Source organism: Phascolarctos cinereus, unplaced genomic scaffold, assembly GCF_003287225.1.
Source record: "Phascolarctos cinereus isolate Bilbo 61053 unplaced genomic scaffold, phaCin_HiC Scaffold_5;HRSCAF=322, whole genome shotgun sequence".
Lineage (NCBI taxonomy): Eukaryota > Metazoa > Chordata > Mammalia > Diprotodontia > Phascolarctidae > Phascolarctos > Phascolarctos cinereus.
In genome coordinates this window covers 285,329,506-285,350,509 of record NW_027555958.1, presented here as the reverse complement: position 1 = coordinate 285,350,509, position 21,004 = coordinate 285,329,506, and positions in this window count along the sequence as shown.

Here is a 21,004-nt window from a genome sequence, read left to right as displayed (position 1 = left end):
AGGAAGAGAAGGGAGCAGAGAGAGAGAAAATCCCTTAGACTTGACAATCATTCAATCACTTGACAATCACTCAAACCCAGGGCTCAAACTTCAGCTGAAAATGTATGGGTTTAGGCAAAATCACTGTTAATAGCCATGTGATTTATTCCCAGTAACAGATACTACAAAAGACAGACACAGTTAAGCAGTGGAGGATAGTTTTCTGTGGACAGAGAAAAGAATTCAGTGCTTGGCTCTAGGAAGGACCTTCTGAGGAATAATCTGAATGGGAAACTGAAATCATTTTAAGGGGACAGTGGTGGTTTTTTATTTTGTTTTTTCCCCCCTTGTACTAGAGGAGAGGCTTTCAAATATAGGAATGGACCTGGGGGCCAACCAAGCATTATGAGCTTGGGTTCAGTTGAGCAAGAGGGGAGAAAAAGGAGAGAGATCTCACTGCCTCCATGACTGTTACCACTATTAGGGGGCTAAAGCGTGTCTCCCACTGCTGGGGGCTGAGTTGAGGGAGACCAAGACTTCTTGAGTTTGCCAAGGATAATGGTGATGCCTCTCCTTCTCTTCTTATATACCCTCTGTGAGAGAGAGAGAGAGAGAGAGAGAGAGAGAAGAGAGAGAGAGAGAGAGAGAGAGAGAGAGAGAGAGAGAGAGAGAGAAGAGAGAGAGAGAAGAGAGAGAGAGAGAAGAGAGAGAGAGAGAGAGAGAGAGAGAGAGAGGGGGGGGGGAGGGGGAGAGACTCTCATTCCACAGCTGATCTCAGTTCTTTAAAGTTACATTCATATTTCTGCTTAATTAGTCTTGAATGCCAGCTAGATGAAGTTTGATTGATCACAGCTGCTTCTGTTCTGTGTGTTTCATTATTTGTGAATAGGGAAATGCAAAAGATTGGAGGGCTGTGAAGGCAAGGTATGTAGGAGAAAGTGAAAAGGGAAAGAGAACATAGACACTCTAAGTCACTGAGATTTTATCTCAACTGGGGCTTCTGAATAAGTCATTCAGTCATAAGTGCCTACTATGTGCTAAGCTCTAGAGATGTAAAGAATGGTAAAAGACAGTCCCTGCTCTCAAGAAGCTCAGCCTAATAGGAGACAACATGGAAACAACTATGTACAAACCGAGTAGATGCAAGATAAGTTGGAGATAATTGATAGAAGGAAGGTGCTAGCATTAAGGGGGACTGAGAAAGGCTTCCTATAAGAAGTGAGATTTTAGCTGGGACTTGAAATAATTCAGGGAAAACAGGAGGCAGAGCATTCCAGGTATGGGGAACAGTCAGAGAAAATATCTGAGTCTGGAGATGGAATGTCTTGTTCTAAGAACAGCGAGGAGGCTGGTGTCACTGAACTGAAGATTATGGGCATGGGGAGGAAAGGAGGAAGAAGGAAGGATATAAGAAGACTGGAAAGGTAGGAATGGCCCAGGTCATAAAAGGTTGCATGGTCAAATCTGTGCTTCAGGAAGATTAATTTGACAGCTGAGTGGAAGATGGAATGGAGTAGGCAAAGATTTGAGGCAGGAAGACAAACCAGCAGGCCATTGCAATAGTCCAAGTGTGAGGTGATGAGACCCTATACCAGGGTGGTGGCAGGGTCAGAGGAGGGAAGTGGATATATATGAAATGTTATGAAGGTGAAATTGACGGGATTTGGCAACATATTGGATGTGGTGGGTAGGATATATATGTCTGCATGTGTATATATATATGCATATTTAAATAATATACATATATACACAGACATACATATACATATATACATATATAATGGAAATATAAGAGATAATTATATAGTTATATTTTATAAATATAAATATACCAGTACATAGTGGGGTAAGAAATAGATGTTTTTCCTTACATAACGTAGGGGTTCTTAACCTTTTTTGGCTTATGGACCCCTTTGGTAATCTGGTGAAGTCTATGGATGGACTCCTCGGAATAAGGTTTTTAAATGCATAAAATACTGCCTATTTGTGTCTAATGGTAGCCATGGGGAGAGGGGAGAAAAAAGGCAAAAAAAAGAAATTTGTATGATAGCTTTGTTGTGTATTTGGAGGGAATAGCAAGTTGTACACAGCAGACTTACAGTTTCATGTGCAATCATCTTTTTTTATTGTATTATGTTACGGAAATGCTTGTTTTGTTCTATGAATTGAAAATAAAACAATTTTTTAAAAATTGAGGACCTCAGAGTGCTCTAAAAAATACATAGGGTTAAATATGAAGCTAATTATATTGGAATGGTTATCAAAATATTTTTAAAAACAAATTCAAAACCCCATCTGAAATCTATCCACGTACCCCAAGTCATGTACCTTGCCCTAGTTCAAGGATTTTCTGTCCTTGGGAAGGGCCTTCAAAGTCTTTGTGATCCATGGGAAATCTTACAGTTTACTAAGCCCTCATCACCTCAGGACTTCCACTCAGTCTCCCTGCCTCAGGTATCTCCCCACTTCAATCCATCTCTGGTTCAGCTGCCAAAGTGATCTTCCTAAAGCACAGTTCTGACCACGTCACTCTCCTCCCATTCCCAATCCCCTCCCCTCAATAAAACTCTAGTACTTAAAGGGCCAATTGTAAAATCCTTTGTTTGGCTTCAAAAACCCTTCACAGCCTGCCCCCTTCTTACCATCCTAGTCTTCCTATACCTTACTCTCCTCCACACACTCTGGTGACAAGGTTCTTCTTGTTTTCCCTCACCCATGACATTCCATCTTTCACTTCTATGCCTTTTCAATCTCTGTCATTCGTATCTGGAATGTCCTCTTCCTCCTGGCTTCCCTGGCTTCCTTCAAAACTCAGTCTAAATCCTACCTTCTGCAAGAGGTCTTTACTGTTTCTTTCCACCCCTCACGCTTTGTCCCTCCAGGGTTACCTCATATTTACCCTGTGTGTATGAGTACATATAACCTTAATCCCGAAGCCCATTGGAATGGGATTCTTTTCTTCTTGGTAAAGATTAATGCCCTGGGCATGAGTGAGGGGCAGGATGGATTTTATGAGTGCAATGAGAGAGGAGTGGACTAGTTTCTTCAGGCACGTCTGGCTCCCAGCTTTGGGAAAGAAGATGAATGATGCCAATTCTACTTCATGTTGCTGAAGGAAAAGACTTGGGGAAGAAGCTGACACGAGAGGAGCTGGCAGTCTCCATCATGTCTGTATCCCCAGCTAGCTACACTAGAGACTTGGAATTTTTCTGGGTGAGATCTATGATTCTCTCTCTCTCTCTCTCTCTCTCTCTCTCTCTCTCTCTCTCTCTCTCTCTCTCTGGTTTTCTCTCTCTCTTCCTCTCTCTCTGTCTCTCTCTCTTTCTCTCCTGTCTCTCTCTCTCTCTCTCTCTCTCTCTCTCTCTCTCTCTCTTCTCTCTGGTTTTCTCTCTCTCTCTCTCTCTCTCTCTCTCTCTCTCAGCAGTTAGGTGTCAGTAGATGGAGCATGGAGCACTGGGCTTGGAATCTTCTTGAGTTCAAATCTGACCTCAGACCCTTACTAGCTGTGTGACCCTGGCCAAGTCACTTCACCCTGTTTGCCTTAGTTTCCTCAACTGTAAATGGCAAACCGCTCCAATATCTTTGCCAAGAAAACTCCAAATGAGGTCATAAAGAAGTACATAACTGAAAACGACTGAACAACAACTCTCTTGGTTGAGCTGAGTTACTTTCCCTCCAGTGAGAACACCTTTGCTCTGTATTGTCTGGTATATCCTCTTACGTATACCTTCTGTTTTCCATTTTTGGCTACTTGAAATGGATTTCTTTACTACTTGCTATGTGTGTTCCTTGTGGAACCAGTACATAATGGGAAAGCAGTCAAGTTTTAGATATTAAGCTTGGGGTCCTGCTTCCCACATTAATGAGAAAGTGACTGGAAGTTAGACTGAACCTGATAACTACATCTCCTAGACTCTTAATGTTTACGGGAGCATACAGATGTAATTCTAGCCAAGTACTGCTTCTCTGTGAGACAAGCAGAGTGGCCTCTGGCCCCAAGCTCCTGTTTCCTTTCCTGGTAGGAATAAAATTTCCTTTGGAGAAGGGGGCTGTATGTGTGTAGAGAGAGGTTAAAGATGTCTATTCCACCTCCCTGTGAGTCACATGATACCCCCATGCTACATGTAGGAAACATCCTTTGCCATATATACATATACATGTACATATGTCTCATATTTTAATCAGTTTAAAACTGCCCTAAAACTTTTGGTACATCCTGTAGCGGTAATAATACTAATAATGATGATAATATATCTCTCTATGTATACATACACACATTAATATCCACACACACACTCATGTCACAAATGAGGAAGATAAAGTTCAAATAGGAAGTAATCAGACAAGACATCAGAGCATCACAGATCTAGGGTTAGGAGGGACCTCCCAGGTCATCTACTCCAACTTCCTCATTTTCCAGAGGAGATAACTGAAGCTCGGGAATTCCATTAAGGGTTTTGGTCACATATGCCAGAGGTGGGGTTTGAACCCTGGTCCTCTGGCTCTAGAACCACTGTTATTTAGTGGTTGCAGGGTTGATATGAACTCAAAGGAAGTTGGTTGAAAGGGAAGATGGATCAAGGGAAGATTCTGACTAATCTGTGAGACTCATTCTTTTGGGCAGATGGAAAGATGTCAGTGACTGGGGAAGGGGCCGTTACTGACAGTCCACATGCAGAGGAGGTAATTCCCTCAGTGGGCAATGTTCTGGAAAGCCAGTAGGGGAACCTGCACTGCCTACTTTTCCTGAGTAGGGATGGAGGTGAGGAAGAGAAGAAATGTTCACTTTTCCTGGGTGGGGATGGAGGTGAGGGAGAGGAGGAAAGAGAAGTAGGGGATATGGAAGAAAAACAGCAGCTGAACTGGAGCTGGAAACTGCCAACTGCTTAATGACATGCTGGCTGCCAAATGGTGGGAGAAGTATTACAGAATCATAGACTGGAAGGGGCCTTCAAGATCATCTAGTCCAATCTCTCATGTTTAAAAAGGAGAAAACTGAAGCCCTAGCAGAGAGGAAATAGGTTGTAGCAAATTTATGGCAGAGCCAGGACTAGAACCTGGGTCTCCTGACTCCCAGTCTTGAAGTCAGTCAAGAAGCATTTATCGAATACCTACTATGTGCCGATAATAGGAATACAAATACAAGCAGAAAGACAGTCTCTGCCCTCAAGGAGCTTACATTCTAAAGGAGGAAGTCAATAGCATAAAAGCAAGCTGAAAAGAGGGTAGGGGGTGGGCAGAGAAGAAAGTATCTGCACTGGGGAGAATAGCAGAGAAAGTCCAGAGCATCAATAGTATAACCTGGAGAAGAATAAAGACATGGCAGACCTGGGTTCTTTCCTCAAAATGAAGGTTCTAGGAGGAAACAACCAATCAGAGGAAGATCAGGGAGTGTTTTTGACAGTTTGGAAAAGGAGATTCATCATTACATTTGCTTGAAGGTTCAATTTCATTCAAATTATTATGCACTTATTAAGCACTTCATGTATGCCTAATTCCATGCTAGGTACTTTGGGGGAGGGGGGTCAAAATGATTGCTTGCTGTAGTTTCCAACCTTCCAGATCTCACTGACTGCTACCCCAGCTCCCCAAAGTTATCAATTACAGCCAAAGATGGACAGAGGCTCTTTTCCATGAAGCCTTCCTTGTGTTCATCATAGACTCTCTCAATCACATCTAATATCATTCCCATGATCGTGGAATGTACTCACTGTTGTATCCATGTACTTCTCCTTGATCTTTCTATAGTATCATTGTTTAATTTCTTTATGTGCTTTTATTCATTTATGTAAGTTATCCTATGATCATTCACCATCTATACATTGTCTGAATAATTAACTGTGTGGCCTAGAAAAGATACTTCCTCTCTTTGGCCCTCAACCTCATCTGAAAAAAATGAAAATGATTGGATTAGTATCTCTCTAAGGTCCCCCCAATCATTCTATTCATTTAAATCAGTACATATATCTTAGATTACAAGCTCACAAAGGGCAGGAACTGTGTAATTCTTTGAAAAGCTCTTGTGGTGAGGTCCTACAGTGTTGGCTGTAGGCTATGCTCTCCCTCATGCTATCTAGGAAGAGATGATGAAAAACTAAAGCTTAATGGTTAAGAGTTAGCTGGAAATAAACAAACAAGCCAACAAATGAATAGGTAAGTAAACAAGTAAGCAAGTGAATGAATGATTGAATGAATAAAAGTCTGGCTGAATTAGAATGGACAAAGCAAATAGGGATTGAAGGAGAACTCAAGTATTAGAGCCATAGCCAGCCTAGAAAAGTAGGAACGTTGTCTCAGGGCAGCAATATGGAGGGGCAGGAGATCATGCTTCATCCTGATTTCTGGCTACCTCCACCTACCACACCTACCACTGACCCACCACCCCCATTGTTTTGTTGCCTTGATGTCCTGATCCTGGACTACTTTTCCCAACCCCACCCACACCCTTCCCTTACACGGGAACTCTCATAGGCCACCCTGGGGCAGTTGTTGTCTACAATTGCCTGGAGATAGTATTGGTTTCCCCTTCTCTGACATAACTGTACCTTCAGTTGGACTGCCCTCCTACAAAAGTCCTACGCCATTGGATTTGCCAAAGTACTGAAAGTGGTTTCTCTCTAGAAGGAGTCTATGAAATGGCTAAGATCTAAGAATAGAATAAAAAGGCACTGCATCTGTGACACCCATAAGAACTCAACCAGTAATCTGTTGATCAAACAAATGGTAGTCATGTGGATTTGTTAATAGAAATGGAAGGGTTTATGATAATGATGTAAGACTAAATCATTGCCAGCAGAAAATGACAAAAAAGTTAATCTTTAAGCAACCCAGGCTTGTTCACCCTTCATTTTCAAAGAGGACCAATGACATCCATCGTAGGGTAATGTCTTGACTTGTGGTGAATTGTATTTAAATGAGGCAGAGTTACATGAAGTCATCAGCCTCATTTCCCTTCCAGACTCATTGAAGTCCTGTGGCAAGACAAAAATCAAGATGACTGAGGCTTATTGACTGATAAAGATTATGTATTGGATTGGTGGAGATAGTACAACATAGCACCACAGGTGGCAAAATTTTTAGCATCTATTGGATACCTAGAAAAACATGATCAGGTGGCTCCTATTATTCCAATTATTCTCCAATTATATAAACTAACAATCACTGAATCCCTATCATATACACAAACATCCCAAAATATGCCTGGGAATTCAGCAGATAAACTGTACTAAAACCGGAACATCATTGCAGATAGAATGGCGCCTGACACACAGTAGGTGCTTTGTAGGTTGTTTGATTGAACGTTGCTCACAACTGCTTGGACAGAGCATTGATGTGTCAAAATGTAAGAATTATGCTTTTGATATATGCGGCCATATTGAATACTCATAATCTCCTAGCTACGTTGAATGAAAAGCTTTCAAAATATAGAGGTAAAGTGGGGCAGCTAGGTGGCACAGTGGATAGAGCACCAGCCCTGAAGTCAGGAAGACCTGAGTTGAAATCCAGCCTCAGACCAAACACTTGACACTTACTAGCTGTGTGACCCTGCCTAAAAAAAAAAAAATTAAAATATATATATATAGAGAGAGAGGTAAAGCATAAAAAATCAAAGAGGAAGAAGTTCATGTTATAGGAGTGTAGATTTTGAAATGGAAGAGAACCTTTGACTTAAATAATTCAACTCTCTATTTTATAGTGAAGAAGCCAAGGCCTGGAAAGGGTAAGTTAGTGTTTGATTAAGATCATACAAGAAGTTTGTGACAAAGCCAGGATTTGAACACAGGTCCTCTGACTCCCATAGGCAGCTAGATAGCATTGTGGATAGAGTGCCAGGCCTAGGGTCAGGAAGGCTCATCTTCTTGAGTTAAAATCTGGCCTCAGATGCTTACTAGCTGTGTGACCCTAGGCAAGTCACTTAACTCTGTCTACCTCAGTTTCCTTATCTACAAAATGAGCTGGAGAAGGAAATGGCAAATCACTCCAGTATCTTTGCCAAGCAAACCCCAAAAAGGGGTCACAAAAAGTCAGACAGATTGAACAATAACTGACTGATCTCTGACTCCAAATCCAATACTCTTTCCACTTCACTATATCATTCTATCTGTGTTGTTCCAAAGATGCTTTTGGTGACTTTACATAAGATAGGCTTATATTCTAATATTCTTTTTTCAATTACAAAAGGCAGTCTATCTTTACTATCTTTATCTATCTTTACTAAAAAAAAAATCTGTCATTTAATATACAGTAAATTAATTAATACATTAATAATTAAAATTAAATAAATTAAAATTAAATTAAATAAAAATTAAATTAATTAATACATTAAATATAAAAGAATAATAACAAGATAGTTATTTGAATTGTTCCTTTGAACAATTCTTTGACTATTTTTTTGAATTATTTCTATCTGAACTCCATAAAAAATGAGAAAAAGATGTGATGATAATTCTGAAATTTGATGAGAAATGGATTTCATTAAAAAGATGAGAAAAACAACTTAATTTAGTACAGTGCTTTTAGATTTGTGAAGTACATTCTGCACAACAACCTTGTTAGGTTGGTAGTGCAAATAAGTGACCAGAAATCTGTTTAGCTGATAGCCAGGGGAGCTGATCTTGCCCCGAAAGCAAAAGATGGAGACTAGGAAGAAAGATACTATTAGGGGGATCAGGTGAGGGATGTTCAGGCTGGATATGAAGAAAAAGTAGATTTGAAACTTGAAAGGGAATACAACTTTCTGGGGGAAAGTGGTCTACATACTTTATGTACCAATAAGTACACCCCCCCCCCCCGCCCCAACATTCTATGCCATTGAACATCCTGGCTTCTCATACTAGATTTTAGTATACTTAGGATAATCAACCTGACTATATTCTGACTAGCTATCTTTAGTCATTCCCTATATTCTGATTTCTTTTCTACTGCTTACTAATATACTCAAATCTCCCCCATCCTTAAAAACCCAAAACTAAACTAGTTACTCTCAAGCCCATAAAATAAAATCCTTCATTTATCTCCCCCCATTTTCTCCTTGAAACTCCTTGAAAAAGCTGTCGGCACTCAACGTCCTCCCTTTTTGATCACTTTGTGCTAATTCCCTGCAAGTTTTCTGGTGATATCATTCAATTGAAACAAAGCTACTGTGATCTTTTAATTGCCCAATCTAATGGCCTTTTCTTAATCCTCACCATTCTTAACCTTTCTGCAGCATTTGGGAATTTTGATCACTTTTTCTCCCAGATACTCTCTTCTCTCTGAGTTTTCCTGCCACTGCCCTTCTTCCATTGGTTCTTCCACCTGTCTGTTTCTCCTCAATCTCCTTTGCTGGGTCATCATATATGTCCTGCCCAATAATGGGTTTTGGTTGTGTTTTGTTTTTTTTTTTTGGCTGAGGCAATTGGGGTGAAGTGACTTGCCCAGAGTCACACACCTAGTGAGTGTTATGTGTTTGAGGCTGGATTTGAACTCAGGTACTCCTGACTCCAGAGCCGGTGCTCTATCCACTGTGCCTCCTAGCTGCTCCCCAATAATGGTTTTAACCTGAACTCTCTTCTCTTTTCTTCCTCTGTTCTCTCACTTGGAGACCTCAATGATCAACTTTATGCAGATAACTCTTAAATCTGTATTTTTAGCCTTAGTCCCATTCCTGGGCTCTAGTCCCAAGTCAATTTCATATTAGACATTTTGAACTAGATGTTCTAGGGGTATGTCAAACTCAATATGTCCCAAATTTCTTCCTACAAAACTCCACCCTCCTCCAAATTTCTCTATTTCTATTGAGAAATAGAGATCACAAACCTTCCAGTAACCCAGGTTTGCAAACTGGGCATCAACCTTGACTCATTCATTCCACATATCTAATCAGTTGACAAATCTAGTCATTTCTAGCTCCACAACATCTATAATATTTGTAGATTAGCACAAATGTACTCAGCATAGTACCTGGCGTATAGTAAGTACCTGTTGTTCAATCATTTCAGTTGTATCTAACTTTTCATGCCCCTATTCGAGGTTTTCTTGGCAAAGATACTGGTGTGGTTTGCCATTTCCTTCTCCAGCTCATTTTGCAGATGAGGAAACCGAGGCAAACAGGGTTAAGAGACTTGCCCAGGGTCACACAGCTAGTAAGTGTCTGAGGCCATATTTGAACCTAGGACGATGAGGCTTCCTGACTCCGGGCCCAGTACTCCATGCACTGTGATGACAACTAGCTGTCTCTGTTACTTATTACCTATAGGATCAAACATATGCAACTCTATTTAACATTTAAAACCGTTTACTTTCTGCCTACACACTGCCTCTCCCATCTTCTTACACATGACACATCTCCACGTGCTCTGGTCCAGCCATAATGGCCTTCTTGCTGTTCCTCACACATGACACTCCATCTTCTACCTCCACGATTTTGTGCTGGCTTTTCCCCAAAGCCTGGAATTCTCTCCCTCCTCATCTTCCCCTCTTCAACTGTCTGGTTTCCTTCAAGATTCAGCTAAAGCACTATCTTCTACATGATGCCTTTCCTGGCTCCCCCACAGCTGTTAGTGTCTTCCTTTCCAAAGCTACCTTGTACCTGTTTTGAATATGTCTGCATTTGTACGTGCTGTTTTCCTCATTAGAGTGTATTCTCCTTGAGGGCAGGGGCTGTTTCACTTTTGTTTTTGTAATCATGCTGCCTAACACAGTGCCTAGGACATAGTAGGCACTTAATAAATGATCCCTGACTGATTTGCGATAGTGCAAAATAGAACGTCACAGCTGGAAGGAAGTTAGATATAACCTAAGCCACCCCACCCCCACCCTCAATAAGTAAGGAAACTGAGTCCTATAGAGAGGTGATGGTACTTGTCTAAGGCTTAAGCTTCCTAATTGCAGACCTGGAATTAGAATGCTGGCCTCCTGATCCTTTGCTTTTTTTTTCCCATTACACCACTATTAAGGTCCTTTTTACTTAGTGCCTCTGTTTCCCTGTAGAATGTGTGTGTGTGTGTGTGTGTGTGTGTGTGTGTGCATTCCAGTAGGTAGGAAATTTTTTACCACTGAAAAACAGTCCGTGAATCTAAGCTATGGTGGTGACAAGGAAAAATTTCTGTCCTAGCCTCTTTCCCACTCTGGGATTGCCTGTAGGCAGCAGATAACAGTACAGAGAAGTAGGGTGTCTGGGTTGGTGTTTAAAAGTATGGCCTGTTCTTTTAATGACTTGTACTTTTTATACAGAACTAATTCTCTGGGATGGAGGAAAAGATGTAGAACTAGGTGAAACCTCTATGATGGATGATGGGCTGTAGGTTATACAGCCTACAATTTATATATTTCGGCTTCTTATTTTCTTTCTCATCTTTTATTTCATTCATTCCTCCAATTAATCACCAAGCTTTTCTTAAGGGACTACTATGTTCTAGACACAAATAAAATAATAAAACAGCCTTTCCCCTCAAGGAGATTATGTTCTATTGAGAGGGAAAAACATGTCCACACTGGACGGAGCCTTAAAGAAAACTGGGGATTCCCCAATGGTAAAGGTGAAGAGGGAGGGCATTCCAAGTATAACAAGATGCTGTAGGGGTGAAGTTCTGGTCAATCATTTAGAAAATCTTGCTCTGATCTTGGGCCTGGTGGGGTCTGACTTTGAGAAGCTAGGCCCTCCCATACCGAATAATTATGGGAAGGGGAAGAGTAAAAGCCAGTGGACCAGGGAAAGGAAGCCAGGATGAAGCAAGAAGCAAAAGTATCTTAATCTGGAAAAGCAAAAAGATCACTTTCAGCCTCCATGAGAAAGTGGCATCAATGGGTGGATGTTTTACTGCTGTAAATCCCCTTTTTGCTATAGATGATTTTGATTTTGACCTCTCCCGTCTTCTTTTTCTTTGTCTCCCAAGAAGGTGAGCCTGTACCTTTGAGCTTGATGCCTTTCTGTCCTCACAACACTTTTCCTAAACAATTTGTTTACTTTTCCATACTGATGTTAACTTTGTCTCTTAAGTCAGAAATAAATGCTGTTAAACTCTCAAATTTTTATTCTGTGTATATCATTATTCAAATGCAATACGGAATTTACATATGCTTCCTAACTCCGCCACAACAAAAAAACAAACCAAACTAAAACAAAAAAACAAACCTGTTACATACTCTGTGGGTCTGTAAGCACTCAGAACAATAGTTCATGAGCCCACACTGATGTGCTTATTTTTTCTTGTCAGTTGAAGGACACAATCAGTTAAAAGAAAAGACACTCAATGTAATAAATAACTTAGTAAGAAAAGTAGTAATCGATCATTCCCTCCTAAATCTTGGGGTTCTTCTCACAACCACATACATATAAAATGCAGTGCAGAGAAGGTAAGGGGGAGAGAATGCTTCAGGCAGGGAGAGAGAGAAATTTAAAATTGTGGTATTTTGCTAACACCTCAATCTTTCTTTGGAGGTTCAGAGCTACAGAAAAGAGTTATAATTAAGGAAATATTATGTTAAAAATTATTATATGTACTTTTAAAAATACTTCCCAAAGTGCAAAGAATATTATTCATACTGGGGTCCTCTACACAGTGGGTAACCATGTTGGGTTTGTGTTGAAGAAGAGTCTCTGCCATTTTCTTTCCCATTTTTTTTTCCTGTTGCCTCCATCTGCTTCCAGAGAGGAAGGAGCCAAGGAAAGTCATGCTTAAAGGAAAAGAGTACCTTGGCCCACAAAAAGGTGGAAGTGAATAAGCGCACCTAATAGCTCTGCCTGTCTGTTTTAGTTCATCATCACAATATCATCACACTACAGTTAGAAGAAAGATTTCTTCTAATCGCCTGTGGATTTAACAATTTAAAAAGCTTTCTTCTTTTTACTCTGTGTAAGATTCTGTTACAACAATTACCTCATTTTAAGCCTAGGGGCAAAATAATGGCCCTTAAGGTCCAAATCATTCCCTCTCTTGAGCTTTTGGGAGCTTCTTTTAGATGGTTCTTAGTTAGGATTACAATCACAGTTGCTCTGAGCCCCCAGTTAGGAAAATTCCCAACATTTAGACAGAGGTTTTATTCCTTACTTAATTTACATTTATATCTGTCTCTGTTAATCCCTGTCCTCTTTGTAGCTAAAGCAAAACTCGGCTTACTGGAAACATTTGATTAATGAAACAGCATATTATATCTTGATGTTTGTGGAGAGATAGGCACAGGAAAGAGAAGTTGGAGAAAGAACAAACCTTTTCTCAGGAGTTCCCTCATTCCTAAAGTAGGTAGATAGTCAGTGGTATTAGACAAGTCTTCTCCTTCTACGATGCCCTTAAGGACAATTTGTTGTTGTTGAATCATTTCAGTTACGTCTGATGCTTTGTGACCTCTTTGGGGGGTTTTCTTGGCAAAGATACTGAAGTCTTTTGCCATTTCCTTCTCCAGTTCATTTTACAGATGAGGAAACTTGAGGCAAGCAGGGTTGAGTGACTTGTCCAGAGTCACACAGCTAGTAAGTGACTGAGTCCAGATTTGAAGTCAGAAGAGTTCCTAATTCTAGGCCCAGTACTCTATCCACATTGCCACTTAAGCTGTTCCTTTAAGGACAATGCCCCTACTCAACATCTCCCTTCTCTTTCATAGCTTGGTCCTATCTTCAAATTCTCCTTTTACTTGTTGCCCCTGAGTTGCTTTATTATTTTTTTTTCCTAGCTCAGTTCTGTAGGACTGCACTCCTTCCTCTCTGCTTCTGGATCCTCAGCCTCTCTGCCTCTGAGATAGTTCCTCCTTTTTACACAACTCCTCAGGGCCTGACCAAATTTCTCACTCAATGGTTTGATTGATTCAGGGAGGTGTACAGACCCCGTTCACTGTCGGGTTCTGATTGATTGATTCAATCAAGTGTTATCACCTAATAAAGATAATTGCTTTTTAAGTGGAGTGGGATAATCAATGGTGACCCACAGCTATAGCAGAAGTCAGGAAGAGGAGAGGGCGTGCCAGATCCAAAAAAGGGTTTGCAACCTTGTGCTGAACACCAAAAATAAACCAAAAAACCCACCCACTGTTCTTCCGAAATCTTTTCAAGATGCCCCCCAAGCGTGAAATAAATTTGAATAATCATTGCAGTTACAGAATTATGTCTTGCAAAGAGGGTATTTGTCTATTAATAACTGTGGGGTCCAATATTGTCCAATCTACAATAAAAAGGAACTGAGGCAAAGCAGTGAGCCAATAGCACTTTATTAAGGGGTCCATGGCCCCCTCTAATAAAGTGAACCTCAGATCTTCCTTATAATCTGAGATGTCCCCTCTCTCTGAGGCCTTAGTTTCACAACGCTTGATACCTAGATGATACAGAAGAGGTAAAGTAAAATATATAGTCTCACTGGTTGATAGACCTATATTTTACCCTTGCAGGAGAATCTTCAGCTCATGCTTATGATAAATCAGCTGGTAGAGGATATCCAAATATGGGTGGAGCTGATGGTCTTTCATTGGCCCTTTGTTGGGCAATAGATAGGGGAAATAGATTCTCAGGCAGGGTCTCCCATTGGTCAAGTACTCATAGGATATGTTGTCTAAATGCCAGAGGGCCATTTTCTTAGCAAAAAGATAAGAAGAGTGGAGGTACAATTTAGAAATAGGGGACTTTCCACCGTGATTTTTTGTTTGTTTGTTTGTTTCTTTGGTTTTGATTTTTGGCACATTCACATCACACTTACTCCTTAGACACTGGTTAAGCAAGTCGATTCACTAAACCAACTGTATCACTAGACAAGGACAGGGGTAATAATCACTGCCCCTGTGGGACCAAACTCATCTGAGTCACACTAATTGGAAATAAACCAGGGACCTAAATAAAATGGAGGTGAAATTAACCATTTCTCACATGTCTTTCCAAAGGACTTTGCTCCTGATGTCAGAGCCCCTTCTGCAAGACGGTGCCAAGGGTATGACAGCGTCGGGATGATCTTCCAGGATGTGTGTGGCAGGAGCGGGGCAGCTTCTGGAGCTGAAGAGTTTTCAAAATCCATACTCAGATTTACCTTTTTTTTTTATTTTTAGGCAATTGGGGTTTTGCCCAGGGGTCAAACAGCTAATAAGTGCCAAGTGGCTGAAACTGGAATTGAACACAGATCTTGCTGACTTCAGGGCTGGTGCTCTACACACTGTACCACCTAGCTACCCCATTTCCACTGAATTTCAAATCCTGGATCTCAGAGATGGGAGTGGTAAAGGGGATAATACTAAGAGTAGAGATTGGGGCTGGAGGAGGTGGGGAAGGGGAATGTATTGAGGGTCTCAGTAACAAACTGCCTGAGGAGGTTCATGTTTACAGGTATTGCAGACACTTTTTTTTTTAAACTAGCATTACAGATGCTGACCGTAGAAATAGGACTGGAGAAATCAGACAGATGACATCATCAATTAGTATAGAAGTGATGATGTAGCCAGGTCTCATTCAGATCCTAGCCAAGATCCCCTCCTCCTCAACACTTCAGCAGATAAGAAAACAGAGGTGGGGGGGAGTAGGCGGGGAGCAGAGGACCCTATAGCAGAAAGGTCCTATCTAGCTTTGACACAGGGGGTGGAAAATGATTCAGGCAGTTGTATTAAAATGCAAATTTCTGCCTTGCTTGCCAGTTTGTCATCTGACTCGTTATGCAATTTGCTAGTTTTAGAAGAAAAATTACCATAATGGGTCCCTGGGGAATGGCTGTTAAAAAAAAAAAGAAAAAGAAAAAGAGAGACCAAATGTTTCTTATCAGCCCGTTCCGCTACAATTATCTACCCTGTTTGTTCTTTTCATCCCCAGAAAAATGAAACTATCAATGCCAGTGACATGATGCTGACCGAGAGGGAAATGTATGATCAGGACACCAGCTTCTAGAGTTTCTTTTCTCAGTTCCTTCTTCCTATTCTCCCTTTTGTTTCAGGTTGTTTAGACTCTCTAAGGGTGATGAGACCCTGGATAATAGAATTAAGCTTTGGAGTATAAAGTGTATTTGAATTCCTGACTCGTTTGGCACGGGTGGTCTAGTGGATCTTGAGTTGGAGGACCTGGGTTTTAATCCTGGCTCTGGCACCTTTATGATCGTGTTTAAAGCCACCAAACCTCTCAGGGACTCGGATTCTTTATCTATAAAATGATGCAGTTGGATTAGTTGATTTCTAAAGTCTAGCCTAGCTTTAAAATGATACTATGAACTACCGCTGGATGAGATTCCCTCTCTTGTGTGGGCAGGCTCTATGGAGCCATGGGAAGGCTGTACAACACCCAGACAGCAGCAGTTCTGTTTCTAGCTGTATCCTCAGAGGCTCTCAGAGAAGGTGGGATAACTAGGCTTCTATGTCCATCCTTAGACCATACAGGGCTTCTTAAATTTTTTCCACTCATGACCCCTTTTCATGTGGCCTGGGGGTATGTGCAGTGCAAAGCGTGCATGCTTTGTGTTCGGAACCTAGGCTGCAATGAAACTGCCTGATGTGATATGGGCAAATACTGCCAGAAACACCTCAGATTCATTACGCATTTGATTTTGAATTAATTTTTGGTCATTGCTCATTGAGAAATCTTTTACTGTTGCCAAATTTTTCATGACCCCACGTGGGGTCATGATCCACAGTTTAAGAAGCACTATACCATGGCAAAGAGAATGGATTTCTCTCTGGTAGACAGTATAAGATGGATTACCTTGGTTGTGAGAAATGATTCATTTGGATCCATTCTCTATTCCAAACACTATTGATCCATTTGTCATTTTACATGACTCATATAGGGATAATTAGAGAAGATAGGTTCTCATAGTAGGCCTTTATAGTAAGCCTCGAGCTTAATCCAATATGCATCCCTCGTTTACCAATTAGGAAGCTCATTTGTGCAACCACAAGAATGCTGACAAAGATATCTCCATCCTGTTTTGCTCTAATTGCATGTCCAAATCCAGCATGGGTGGGATTCCTTGATTATTTGGAAAGCCCTCCAACTTATTTTTGTACCTCGGGACCACCCCCTCTTGCCCGACATGAAGAAGGGACCATCTTATGACCACTTAGTCACTGGAGATGACTTGCCCATCTTATGACCACTTAGCCAACAGAAATGTCCCATACTTTACCCAACCCATGACTATCCTGCTGAAACATCATTTTTGACCATCAAGAGCAAGGTCTATCAACCAATGAGATTCTGTATTTTATCATGCCTCTTTTGCATATTTGAGTATCAAACCCTATAAAAACAAGGTCCTGGGGACCAGGAGCATCTCAAATTGTGAGGAAGATCTGAGATCTCCTTCATTTAGAGGGGGAGATGGACCCTTTAATAAAGTGCTGTTGCCTTGGAGCTCTGCCTCAGTGGTTTTCTTGCAGACTGGACAATTCCGGACATGGCAAGACTTCAGAAAAAGCTGGCAGTCTTATTTATCTTCTTCCTTTGTCTCCTACCTTATCCCTACTTCCTATGTCCCATTTCCACAGATCCTGGCTCTCAATGACCAGGATCTAAGATAGGAAAAGACCCAGTAAACTATAAGCCATTGAGTTTGACTTCAATTATTGATAAAACTCTATTAGTGGGAAGAGAAAACAAGGATTTTCAGGAGTCAGCATAGCTTTAACAAGAGCAGGTCATTTTAGACTCATTTCCTTTTTTTTCTTTTTTTTTTTTTGAGAAGACTCTAAAACTGTTTAGAGACATCTTACCACAGAATCTGGCCTTTGAGTCAGGAAGAGCTGGATTCGAATCTTTCTTCTGACATATACTAGCAAACTACATAAACTCTCAGTGCTCTAGGCTCTAAGACTGTGGGATGGAGAATAGTTGCTGATGTGAACCAATATATGGTGTCCTAAAGATCTTTGAAGGTTTTTAAAGCTTAAAATGGCACTAAGACTTTTGGGACACTGTGTAGAGAGCTAGGTGGTAAAGTGGATAGACGGCTGGGCCCAGAATCAGGGAGACAAGAGTTCAAATCCAGCCTTAAGACACTTTGCTGTGTGACCTTGGTCAAGTCACTTAACCACTGTCTTACCTCTGTTTTCTCATCTATAAATTAGGGATAATATTTGCACTTACCTCCCAGGGCTGTTGTGAGGATCAAATGACATCATATTTGTAAAATGCTTTGTCAGCCTTCAAGTGCTATATAAATAATAGTTACGGTGATGATAATGATGATGCCCTTCATGGGTATGGGACATTTTCACAGTGCAAGTTTCCTAAAATGGAAATGCGGGTCTGAACAATAACAAAAAAATTACACTAATAGATCAGACTAATGTTTAAAGAGTTTACATATATTTTAACAAAGCATTAGACAAAACTGATGATGTTATTCCTGGAGACAAGATGGAGGGATATGGGTTAGATACTAGTAGGGTTAGATGCAATGAGTAGTCAATGGTTGGGAAAAGGTCTCCAGTGGGGTGACCTCTGGATCTATTCTTGATCCTGTGGTTCATCTCTTTAGCAACTGTTTGACATAGAGATAGACATATCTAGATATATTTATTGATACATACATATGCACACATATAAATATGCAATACATATGTACACAATACGTGTATGTAGGCACATATATGTATATATTATATATAAATACACATTTAAAGTTTGCATATATGCATGTGTGTATGTTTGCATACGTGTGTGTGTGCGTGTGTGTGTGTGTGTGTGTGTGTGTGTGTGTGTAAATGCAGGTAGGTGCCTCAGTGGATAGAACTATGGACTTGGAGTCAGGAACACCTGAGTTCAAATCCAATCTCAGACACTCACTAGCTGTGTGACCCTGGACAAGTCATTTAAGCTCTGTTGCCTAATCCACTGGAGAAGGAAATGGCAAACCACTCCAGTATCTTTGCCAAAAAAAACCCCATAGGGGTCACGAAGAGTAACACGTGACTGAATGACTGAACAACAAATAAATAAATAAGTGAATGAATAAATATCTGTTGTTATCTGCAGATTTGATAAACATGCCATCTATAGCTTTATCCAAGCATATTATTTCAGGTGATTATCATAACAACCCTGTAAGCTAGGAGTTCATCTCCATTTTACAGATGAGAAAACAAGAGGTAGAAAGGGTAATTGACAGATTAATGAGCTCAAAGTAAGTGTCACAGGCAGGACTTGAGCTCAGATCTTCTCAAATCCAGCCTCCTGACCCCTATGCCGTGATTCTTTTCAGATGACAGAAAGCTAAGAAGATCAATAAAAACACTGTATGACAGATAGATGGATGATTACATTAGATAGAGCCTCTATTCAGTCCTTATTATGTATAGGCACTATACTAAGTGCCGATCATATAAAGAAAAACAAGCAAAACATGCCCTGAAGTCAATTACAATGTAAGCTCATCATTGTGATGGGGGAAGACCACACATAGAAGGGAGCTAGAAGGGAGGGATGGTGGAAGAGGACACACAGTTAGGAGAATGGTAAAGATGCTTCAGGGGATGACATGAGGCCCCTGTAAAAGAAACAAAAAAAAAAAAAGCTTACCTACTCGGGTCAGGGAGCCAGGGGTGGGGTACAAGTTTCCTGTGCGGTGAAGATGGTTGGAGATAAGGGCCATGGTGAGGAGACTTTGGGATATGGCATCAAGGCCTGGTTCCCTGCAATATAAACCCAGCGGATCAGGGAGACCTGGAAGTCATGATACAAAAATGAGCCCGACCAGCAATATAGCTAGTGGGCTGAATCTGAAAAAGATTAAATTTAGCAGGGGTAAATGCCAACTCGTAATTATTTTCAAAATAGGAACTGTTCAGACATAGGCTGGAGTGGGGTGGCCAGACGGCAGTTAGTCTAAAGAAGATGTAGGGGCTATTAGTGACCTGTAAGCTCCATATGAATCCACAATTTGCTGGGATTGACAAAAAAGCTAATATGATGTTAGGTATCATTAACATCGTGGAGTCAAGTTCAAATAGAAAGAGGGCCACTAATGCTTACAGAAGGACTCCTTGGCCACATATTGCTTACAAATGTAATGTTATCTGCGCTTTATTGTATTTTATATATTTTGTTAAATATTTCCCAATTACATTTTAATGTGGTTCCCTAAGCATTTGGGAGTGCTGCAGGTTGGCATGCATGACAATGGGCCTTGTGTTTGGCACCTTAAGTGTCTGGGCTATTGAAGTATCAATCCTACTGTCCTCCGCTCTGATTAGAACACCTCTGCTGCATTATGTCTAGTTTAAGGTACCATGGATTGTTTGGGTTTTTTTCTATTTTTTTAGATGTTATTTATGCCTTTTATTTTCATACCCAAATCATTTTCAGATACACATCCCCATCCTGTATTGAACTTTCTCTTGTAATTGTAGCACCTACAATCGGTGATGTGCTTGAGCTTGGCTTCCCGAACTGTTTTTGAAGGCTTTGGGGAGAGATAATCCAGAAGAGAGAGGTTAGAGAGGGACATCTTGTCCACACCATGCAGAATAGAGTGTGCAGGCAAGGCTAACTGGCTTCTGCACACCCATTTATCCCTTACTCCTTCCTCTGTGAACCTGCTATCTCCTATTGAGGGGAATGGGAATTGAAAGCTGAGGAGTGACTCTTTTCCTCTTTTAATAATGGAGCTGATGAGATTACAAAAGCAGTTAGAAGTAATTTTGCTGTTTTCCCCTTCCCCTTTGCCTGTTAAAGGTCAAAGGTTATATCTTTATCTTATATCTATCTTTCAAAATCATTTTCTTTATTATTAGCTGGAAAGATACCAACAAACATGAAGAACAGAAAAACGGATGGTTTTTAGTTGTAAATTTCAAATTTAGTATGGTAGTTAGTTTGGCAGCTGGGAGGCATAGTGGATCTGGACAGAGGGCTAGGCTTCGAGTCAGAAAGACTTGAATTATAATCCTTAGATATTTGTTGTTGTTAAGTCATTTTCAGTCATGATTAATTTCTTGACTCTTCTTGACTCCATTTGGGGTTCTCTTGGCAAAGATACTGGAGTGTTTTTCCATTTCCTTCTTCAGATCATTGTATAGAAGAGAAACTGAGGCAAACAGGATTAAGTGACTTGCTTAGGGTCACATAGCTAGTTGAGTGTCTGAGGTCAGA